Here is an 11544-nt window from a genome sequence, read left to right as displayed (position 1 = left end):
GGGGCTCAACTGGTCAACGACATGAAAACAAGACGAGGAAGGGTTATTTTTCTGTCTTCTTATTGACTGCATTTATCCAAACAAAACAAAGCAAATACGTACCAGTATGCTGAAATGAAACAGGACAAAACAGAGTGGAATGAAAACATTTGCGTATACTTCCTTTTGATAGTGTTAAAAATGTCATTGTTATGGAGATGACAGCATAACACGCTCCATGTCCAACATCAGGCCCAGGAAATGGAATAAAGCATTTAGTGAAGGATTAAAACATCGATATAAAAGTCCCAGTCTAACCCTGGTCAACAGACAGATAGGCACTGGAGTCCTTGGAAAGGAGTGTGTGAGGGTGTAGTTGATAATGATTCAGCATAGAAAACAATCTCATTTATATACTCCTAAAGAAAACATAACTGAATTCATCATGATTACATTTACATTTACATTTAAGTCATTTAGCAGACGCTCTTATCCAGAGCGACTTACAAATTGGTGCATTCACCTTATCACAAACAATGCCAGTAAGACAGCTGTTGATGAAACAGACTGTTGTTGTTGAAACAGACAGCTGTTGATGAAACAGACTGCTGTTGATGAAACAGACTGCTGTTGATGAAACAGACTGCTGTTGATGAAACAGACTGCTGTTGATGAAACAGACTGTTGTTGATGAAACAGACTGCTGTTGTTGAAACAGACTGTTGTTGATGAAACAGACTGCTGTTGATGAAACAGACTGCTGTTGATGAAACAGACTGCTGTTGTTTGCACAGATATTGCAACTCCAGTAGATTCTTACTGGAGTTTATTACACACAGTCAAATGCACAGGAATCATGGATACAGTAAATATTTATTGAGCTGTCTAAAGAACCCCATCTGATGCTCAGGATCAGAGTACAACCTCTCCAACAGTCTTCAGGATGGCTTCCTTCATCTGCTGTATATCATGTTCATTAACAATCTGTAGGAGTTTCCTAGTTTACAGGTGTCCACCCAGGTAGAATTTTCCCGGCTAACTGTTTCCAGGTGGAACTCAATGTTTCATGTTCCCAAACAGTTTGGTTTGTGGGAGCCGGGAGGAACTCCTGTCATTCATGCTGCATGTACGCAGGCTCTCCCAGCTCTTTATAGGACGGATCTGTGGTCTCTGACTTCTTCTAGAGTTTTACTTTGTGCTGAAAGCCCTTCTCATCACGATGCCTGCTTACTGCTTACTGCTTACTGCTTACTGCTTACTGCTTACTGCCTACTGCTTACTGCTTACTGCTTACTGCTTACTGCTTACTGCTTACTGCTTACTGCTTACTGCTTACTGCTTACTGCTTACTGCCTACTGCTTACTGCCTACTGCCTACTGCTTACTGCTTACTGCTTACTGCTTACTGCTTACTGCTTACTGCTTACTGCCTACTGCTTACTGCTTACTGCTTACTGCTTACTGCCTACTGCTTACTGCTTACTGCCTACTGCTTACTGCTTACTGCTTACTGCTTACTGCTTACTGCCTACTGCTTACTGCCTACTGCTTACTGCTTACTGCTTACTGCTTACTGCCTACTGCTTACTGCCTGCTGCTTACTGCTTACTGCTTACTGCTTACTGCTTACTGCTTACTGCTTACTGCTTACTGCTTACTGCTTACTGCCTACTGCTTACTTGCTTACTGCTTACTGCTTACTGCCTACTGCCTACTGCTTACTGCTTACTGCTTACTGCTTACTGCCTACTGCTTACTGCTTATTGCTTACTGCTTACTGCTTACTGCCTACTGCTTACTGCCTACTGCTTACTGCTTACTGCTTACTGCCTACTGCTTACTGCTTATTGCTTACTGCCTACTTACTGCCTACTGCTTACTGCTTACTGCTTACTGCTTACTGCTTACTGCTTATTGCTTACTGCTTACTGCTTACTGCCTACTGCTTACTGCTTACTGCTTACTGCTTACTGCCTACTGCTTACTGCCTACTGCCTACTGCTTACTGCCTACTGCTTACTGCCTACTGCCTACTGCTTACTGCTTACTGCTTACTGCTTACTGCCTACTTTACTGCTTACTGCTTACTGCTTACTGCCTACTGCTTACTGCTTACTGCCTACTGCTTACTGCCTACTGCTTACTGCTTACTGCTTACTGCCTACTGCCTACTGCTTACTGCTTACTGCTTACTGCTTACTGCTTACTGCCTACTGCTTACTGCTTACTGCTTACTGCCTACTGCTTACTGCTTACTGCCTACTGCTTACTGCCTACTGCTTACTGCTTACTGCTTACTGCCTTACTGCTTACTGCTTACTGCTTACTGCTTACTGCTTACTGCTTACTGCTTACTGCTTACTGCTTACTGCCTACTGCCTACTGCTTACTGCTTACTGCTTACTGCTTACTGCTTACTGCCTACTGCTTACTGCTTACTGCTTACTGCTTACTGCTTACTGCTTACTGCTTGCTTACTGCTTACTGCTTACTGCTTACTGCCTACTGCTTACTGCTTACTGCCTACTGCTTACTGCTTACTGCTTACTGCTTACTGCTTACTGCTTACTGCCTACTGCCTACTGCTTACTGCTTACTGCCTACTGCTTACTGCTTACTGCCTACTGCTTACTGCCTACTGCTTACTGCTTACTGCTTACTGCTTACTGCTTACTGCCTACTGCTTACTGCTTACTGCTTACTGCCTACTGCTTACTGCCTACTGCTTACTGCTTACTGCTTACTGCCTACTGCTTACTGCTTACTGCTTACTGCTTACTGCTTACTGCTTACTGCTTACTTATGATACAACTGTTCTGGCGCTTAGCTCGGGGAAACAGAACCTAATCTTTCATACACACCTTTACTGGAGACTGCATATGTGTGTGTGTGTGTGTGTGTGTGTGTGTTAGAGAGAGAGAGAGACAGAGAGAGAGTGTGTTTGTGTGTGTGTGTGTGTGTGTGTGTGTGTGTGTGTGTGTGTGTGTGTGTCTGTTCTTGTTTTGCTGGCCCAATGGGGACATTGAACTGTTTGCACACCTTCCATATGGGGGCGTCATGACTAACTGGGGACAAATCTGTGCGTGCGTGCGCGCGTGTGTGTGTGCGTGCGCGCGTGTGTGTGTGTGTGTGCGTGTGTGCGTGAAAGAGAGAAAGAGTATGATACAAAAAATCCTACTTTCACATGTGCAATTGCAAGTTCACATGTGAAAATCAATCACATGAAAAAATCTATTTTGTAGGATCACATGCAAGAAAACTCCACATGTGAAAGTGATATTTTCACTTGTGGAGTTTTCTTGCATGTGATCCTGCAAAATAGATTTTTTCATGTGATTGATTTTCACACATGAATTTGAAATGTAAAAACAATCATTTGCAAAAATCTGAAAATATCTGAAAAACTTTTGTGTGATTATTTTTCAAATGTGAACTTTATTTACATGTGAACATACGACATACGACACTGCAAATTATATTTTTTACATGTGATTGTTTTTCACATGTGAACTTGCAATTCCACCCACACTTGAAAGTGAACATTTAATTTGCACTTTCACATGTAAGAAAACTCCACATTTACTCCAATGTTTGTAAACAAAATAAATGTAAACAAAACTATATAAGCTAAAAACATGAAAACTATGATTTTGATATTGTTCATGGTCAGTCATTGCATCCATAGCGTAGTCAGTGGATTTGAGAGTGGTTACAGTTCCCCAGACCATCTCTCTCAGCTTTTTACCGGAACAGGGAACACAATTAATGTTAACGATCCAATGAAGGATTGCTGCTTTAAACACCTTTAATAGAGTCATAGTGTTATTATGTGGTGCAATCCTCGAAGAGGTGAGTTGTTCGTGCCGTTAATATCAAGCAAAACCTCTGAAGTTCAGAACAACATTCTTAATACTGCAAAAGAAATAATGATATTGATAGCAAAACATAAACCCCAAAGTCTTGATAACAAAACTAAATATTGCAAAGAAATCATTTTTAAATGCAAATGAATTGTCAATGGATGCAACAACAAAATCTTTTAGTAAAAAAAATAACGCCTCTCTCTTTCCTGCAATTTTCCCAACCTTTGGTTATGTTACCCTGGACTTTGCATTCACTGGCTTTTTTCCCGTTGCTAGTTTTGGCACATTTATTCCAGAAAGATAGCATCCTGCATCACACTGTTGGTTTGCCTCTGAAGCAGAGCAGGTTGGTCCCTGGGTAGGAGACCAGATGTGGGGCTTTGCTTTTCACATGAGGGAAAAACACTTGAAAAAGTACATGTGAAACTTCACACGTGTCTGAAAACAACTTGTCTGACTCAGGAAAATGTCAAATATAGGAAGAGATGTGGTACTGAGAGGAAGTCCAGTAGTAGTAGTGGGAGAGGATGGAAACTGGGCTGACATTATGCTAATTGTCTCATTGTTGAAACATCTAAACTCAATAGATTTCTCTGTTCCCAAAACTAGATTCTGTTACGAACACAGTGCACTAAGTTTTATAGAGTTGACGCTTTGCAAAAGCTTTAAAAAAATGCAGTTGTTTAGAAGGAGTGCAAGGTCAAATTGAGTATGAGCACACGCGCACTTCACAGAGGAGTCGTTCCCTAACGGAAATATGCAAATACATGCTGCAACGTGCCAATAGGGTGAGCTCATGTTTGGCTTTGCCCACCTCCTTGCTTGTTCTGCCCACTATGCTTCATTTGCTCCAACTGTAAACGACACAGATTAACTATCTTGGGTTAGTTATAAATATCTTTGTCATGGTTCTTTGTAACCAGCACAGGGTAGGAGATGGAAACACCGCAATGCTGCCTGCTGCAGTATCAGGGCTTGTCTGATCAGATTGATCCACTACCAACAAGCTAATCCAGTGGTTTAATTCACACTCTCTCTACAAACACACTTTCGACACTGACACACTCTCTCTACACTGACACACTCTCTACACTGACACACTCTCTCTACACTGACACACTCTCTCTACACACACTCTCTCCACACGCACTCTCTCTACACTGACGCACTCTCTCTACACTGACACACTCTCTCTACACTCTCTACACCGACACACTCTCTACACTGACACTCTCTCTACACTGACACACTCTCTCTACACTGACACACTCTCTACACCGACACACTCTCTACACCGACACACTCTACACTGACACACTCTCTACACTGACACACTCTCTACACTGACACACTCTCTACACTGACACACTCTCTACACTGACACACTCTCTCTACACTGACACACTCTCTACACTGACACACTCTCTACACTGACACACTCTCTCTACACTGACACACTCTCTACACTGACACACACTCTACACTGACACACTCTCCACACTGACACTCTCTCTACACTGACACACTCTCTACACTGACACACTCTCTACACTGACACTCTCTCTACACTGACACACTCTCTACACTGACACACTCTCTACACTGACACACTCTCTACACTGACACACTCTCTCTACACTGACACACTCTCTCTACACTGACACACTCTCTACACTGACACACTCTCTACACTGACACACTCTCTACACTGACACACTCTCTACACTGACACACTCTCTACACTGACACACTCTCTACACTCACACTCTACACTGACACACTCTCTACACTGACACACTCTCTACACTGACACACTCTATACACTGACACACTCTCTCTACACTGACACACTCTCTACACTGACACACTCTACACCGACACACTCTCTACACTGACACACTCTCTACACTGACACACTCTCTACACTGACACACTCTCTACACTGACACACTCTCTACACTGACACACTCTCTCTACACTGACACTCTCACTGACACACTGACACACTCTCTACACTGACACACTCTCTACACTGACACACTCTCTCTACACTGACACACTCTCTACACTGACACACTCTCTACACTGACACACTCTACACTGACACACTCTCTACACTGACACACACTCTACACTGACACACTCTCTACACTGACACACTCTCTACACTCTCTACACTGACACACTCTACACTGACACACTCTCTACACTGACACACTCTCTACACTGACACACTCTCTCTACACTGACACACTCTCTCTACACTGACACACTCTCTACACTGACACACTACTGACACTGACACACTGACACACTCTCTACACTGACACACTCTCTACACTGACACACTCTCTACACTGACACTCTCTACACTGACACACTCTCTACACTGACACACTCTCTACACTGACACACTCTCTACACTGACACACTCTCTACACTGACACACTCTCTACACTGACACACTCTCTCTACACTGACACACTCTCTACACTGACACACTCTCTCTACACTGACACACTCTCTACACCGACACACTCTCTACACTGACACTCTCTACACTGACACACTCTCTCTACACTGACACACACTCTCTACACTGACACTCTCTCTACACTGACACACTCTCTACACTGACACACTCTCTACACTGACACACTCTCTACACTGACACACTCTCTACACTGACACACTCTCTCTACACTGACACACTCTCTACACTGACACACTCTCTACACTGACACACTCTCTACACTGACACACTCTCTACACTGACACACTCTCTACACTGACACACTCTCTCTACACTGACACACTCTCTACACTGACACACTCTCTCTACACTGACACACTCTCTCTACACTGACACACACTGACACTCTCTACACTGACACACTCTACACCGACACACTCTACACTGACACACTCTCTACACTGACACACTCTCTACACTGACACACTCTCTACACTGACACACTCTCTACACTGACACACTCTCTCTACACTGACACACTCTCTACACTGACACACTCTCTCTACACTGACACACTCTCTCTACACTGACACACTCTCTCTACACTGACACACTCTCTCTACACTGACACACACTCTCTACACTGACACACTCTCTCTACACTGACACACTCTCTCTACACTGACACACTCTCTACACTGACACACTCTCTACACTGACACACTCTCTACACTGACACACTCTCTACACTGACACACTCTCTACACTGACACACTCTACACTGACACACTCTCTACACTGACACACTCTCTACACTGACACACTCTCTACACTGACACACTCTCTACACTGACACACTGACACACTCTACACTGACACACTCTCTACACTGACACACTCTCTCTACACTGACACACTCTCTACACTGACACACTCTCTACACTGACACACTCTCTCTACACTGACACACTCTCTACACTGACACACTCTCTACACTGACACACTCTCTCTACACTGACACACTCTCTCTACACTGACACACTCTCTACACTGACACACTCTCTACACTGACACACTGACACACTCTCTACACTGACACACTCTCTACACTGACACTCTCTACACTGACACACTCTCTACACTGACACACTCTCTACACTGACACACTCTCTACACTGACACACTCTCTACACTGACACACTCTCTACACTGACACACTCTCTCTACACTGACACACTCTCTACACTGACACTCTCTACACTGACACACTCTCTACACTGACACACTCTCTACACTGACACACTCTCTACACTGACACACTCTCTACACTGACACACTCTCTACACTGACACACTCTCTACACTGACACACTCTCTCTACACTGACACACTCTCTACACTGACACACTCTCTACACTGACACACTCTCTACACTGACACACTCTCTACACTGACACACTCTCTCTACACTGACACACTCTCTACACTGACACACTCTCTCTACACTGACACACTCTCTCTACACCGACACACTCTCTACACTGACACACTCTCTACACTGACACACTCTCTACACTGACACACTCTCTCTACACTGACACACTCTCTACACTGACACACTCTACACTGACACACTGACACACTCTCTACACTGACACACTCTCTACACTGACACACTCTACACTGACACACTCTCTACACTGACACACTCTCTACACTGACACACTCTCTACACTGACACACTCTCTACACTGACACTCTCTACACTGACAGACTCTCTACACTGACACACTCTCTCTACACTGACACACTCTCTACACTGACACACTCTCTACACTGACACACTCTCTCTACACTGACACACTCTCTACACTGACACACTCTCTACACTGACACACTCTCTACACTGACACACTCTCTACACTGACACACTCTCTACACTGACACACTCTCTACACTGACACACTCTCTCTACACTGACACACTCTCTACACTGACACACTCTCTACACTGACACACTCTCTACACTGACACACTCTCTACACTGACACACTCTCTACACTGACACACTCTCTCTACACTGACACACTCTCTACACTGACACACTCTCTACACTGACACACTCTCACTGACACACTGACACACTCTCTACACTGACACACTCTCTACACTGACACACTCTCTACACTGACACACTCTCTACACTGACACACTCTCTACACTGACACACTCTCTACACTGACACACTCTACACTGACACACTCTCTACACTGACACACTCTCTACACCGACACACTCTCTACACTGACACACTCTCTACACTGACACACTCTCTACACTGACACACTCTCTCTACACTGACACACTCTCTACACTGACACACTCTCTACACTGACACACTCTCTACACTGACACACTCTCTACACTGACACTCTCTACACTGACACACTCTCTACACTGACACACTCTCTACACTGACACACTCTCTACACTGACACACTCTCTACACTGACACACTCTCTACACTGACACACTCTCTACACTGACACACTCTCTACACTGACACTGACACACTCTACACTGACACACACTCTCTACACTGACACACTCTCTACACTGACACACTCTACACTGACACACTACACTGACACACTCTCTACACTGACACTCTCTACACTGACACACTCTCTACACTGACACACTCTCTACACTGACACACTCTCTACACTGACACACTCTCTACACTGACACACTCTCTACACTGACACACTCTCTACACTGACACACTCTCTACACTGACACACTCTTCTACACTGACACACTCTCTACACTGACACACTCTCTACACTGACACACTTCTCTACACTGACACACTCTCTACACTGACACACTCTCTACACTGACACACTCTCTACACTGACACACTCTCTACACTGACACACTCTCTACACTGACACACTCTACACTGACACACTCTCTACACTGACACTGACACTGACACACTCTCTACACTGACACACTCTCTACACTGACACTCTCTCTGACACACTCTACACTGACACACTCTCTACACTGACACACTCTCTACACTGACACACTCTCTACACTGACACACTCTCTACACTGACACACTCTCTACACTGACACACTCTCTACACTGACACACTCTCTACACTGACACACTCTCTACACTGACACACTCTCTACACTGACACACTCTCTACACTGACACACTCTCTACACTGACACACTCTCTACACTGACACACTCTCTCTACACTGACACACTCTCTACACTGACACACTCTCTACACTGACACACTCTCTACACTGACACACTCTCTACACTGACACACTCTCTACACTGACACACTCTCTACACACACTCTCTACACTGACACACTCTCTACACTGACACACTCTCTCTACACTGACACACTCTCTACACTGACACACTCTCTACACTGACACACTCTCTACACCGACACACTCTCTACACTGACACACTCTCTACACTGACACACTCTCTACATTGACACACTCTCTACACCGACACACTCTCTACACTGACACACTCTACACTGACACACTCTCTCTACACTGACACACTCTCTACACTGACACACTCTCTACACTGACACACTCTCTACACTGACACACTCTCTACACTGACACACTCTACACACACTCTCTCTACACTGACACACTCTCTACACTGACACACTCTCTACACTGACACACTCTCTACACTGACACACTCTCTACACTGACACACTCTCTACACTGACATACTCTCTCTACACAGACACACTCTCTACACTGACACACTCTCTACACTGACACACTCTACACTGACACACTCTCTCTACACTGACGCACTCTCTACACTGACACACTCTCTCTACACCGACACACTCTCTCTACACCGACACACTCTCTACACTGACACACTCTCTACACTGACACACTCTCTACACTGACACACTCTCTACACTGACACACTCTCTCTACACTGACACACTCTCTACACTGACACACTCTCTACACTGACACACTCTCTACACTGACACACTCTCTACACTGACACACTCTCTACACTGACACACTCTACACTGACACACTCTCCACACTGACACACTCTCTACACTGACACACTCTACACTGACACTACACTGACACACTCTCTACACTGACACACTCTCTACACTGACACACTCTCTACACTGACACACTCTCTACACTGACACACTCTCTACACTGACACACTCTACACTGACACACTCTCTACACTGACACACTCTCTCTACACTGACACACTCTCTCTACACTGACACACTCTCTACACTGACACACTCTCTACACTGACACACTCTCTACACTGACACACTCTCTACACTGACACACTCTCTACACTGACACACTTCTACACTGACACACTCTCTACACTGACACACTCTCTCTCTCTACACTGACACACTCTCTACACTGACACACTCTCTACACTGACACACTCTCTCTACACTGACACACTCTCTACACTGACACACTCTCTCTACACTGACACACTCTCTACACTGACACACTCTCTACACTGACACACACTCTACACTGACACACTCTCTACACTGACACACTCTACACTGACACACTCTCTACACCGACACACTCTCTACACTGACACTCTCTCTACACTGACACACTCTCTACACTGACACACTCTGACACACTCTACACTGACACACTCTCTACACTGACACACTCTCTACACTGACACACTCTCTCTACACTGACACACTCTCTACACTGACACACTCTCTACACTGACACACTCTCTACACTGACACACTCTGACACACTGACTCTCTACACTGACACACTCTCTACACTGACACACTCTCCTACACTGACACACTCTACACTGACACACTCTCTACACTGACACACTCTCTACACTGACACACTCTCTCTACACTGACACACTCTCTACACTGACACACTCTCTACACTGACACACTCTCTACACTGACACACTCTCTCTACACTGACACACTCTCTACACTGACACACTCTCTACACTGACACACTCTCTACACTGACACACTCTCTACACTGACACACTCTACACTGACACACTCTCTACACTGACACACTCTACACTGACACACTCTCTACACTGACACACTACACTGACACACTACACTGACACACTCTCTACACTGACACACTCTCTA

General features: G+C 44.9%; 1 protein-coding gene across 1 annotated transcript in view; it reads right to left on the bottom strand.

Moving 5' to 3' along the window:
• Positions 1-11544, bottom strand: part of fndc1 (fibronectin type III domain containing 1) — a 127318-nt gene that overhangs the window by 60749 nt on the left and 55025 nt on the right. The window lies entirely within an intron of this gene.

This window comes from Oncorhynchus nerka, linkage group LG13 (assembly GCF_034236695.1).
Source record: "Oncorhynchus nerka isolate Pitt River linkage group LG13, Oner_Uvic_2.0, whole genome shotgun sequence".
NCBI classification, from domain to species: Eukaryota; Metazoa; Chordata; class Actinopteri; order Salmoniformes; family Salmonidae; genus Oncorhynchus; species Oncorhynchus nerka.
This window is presented reverse-complemented; position numbering and strand designations above follow the sequence as displayed.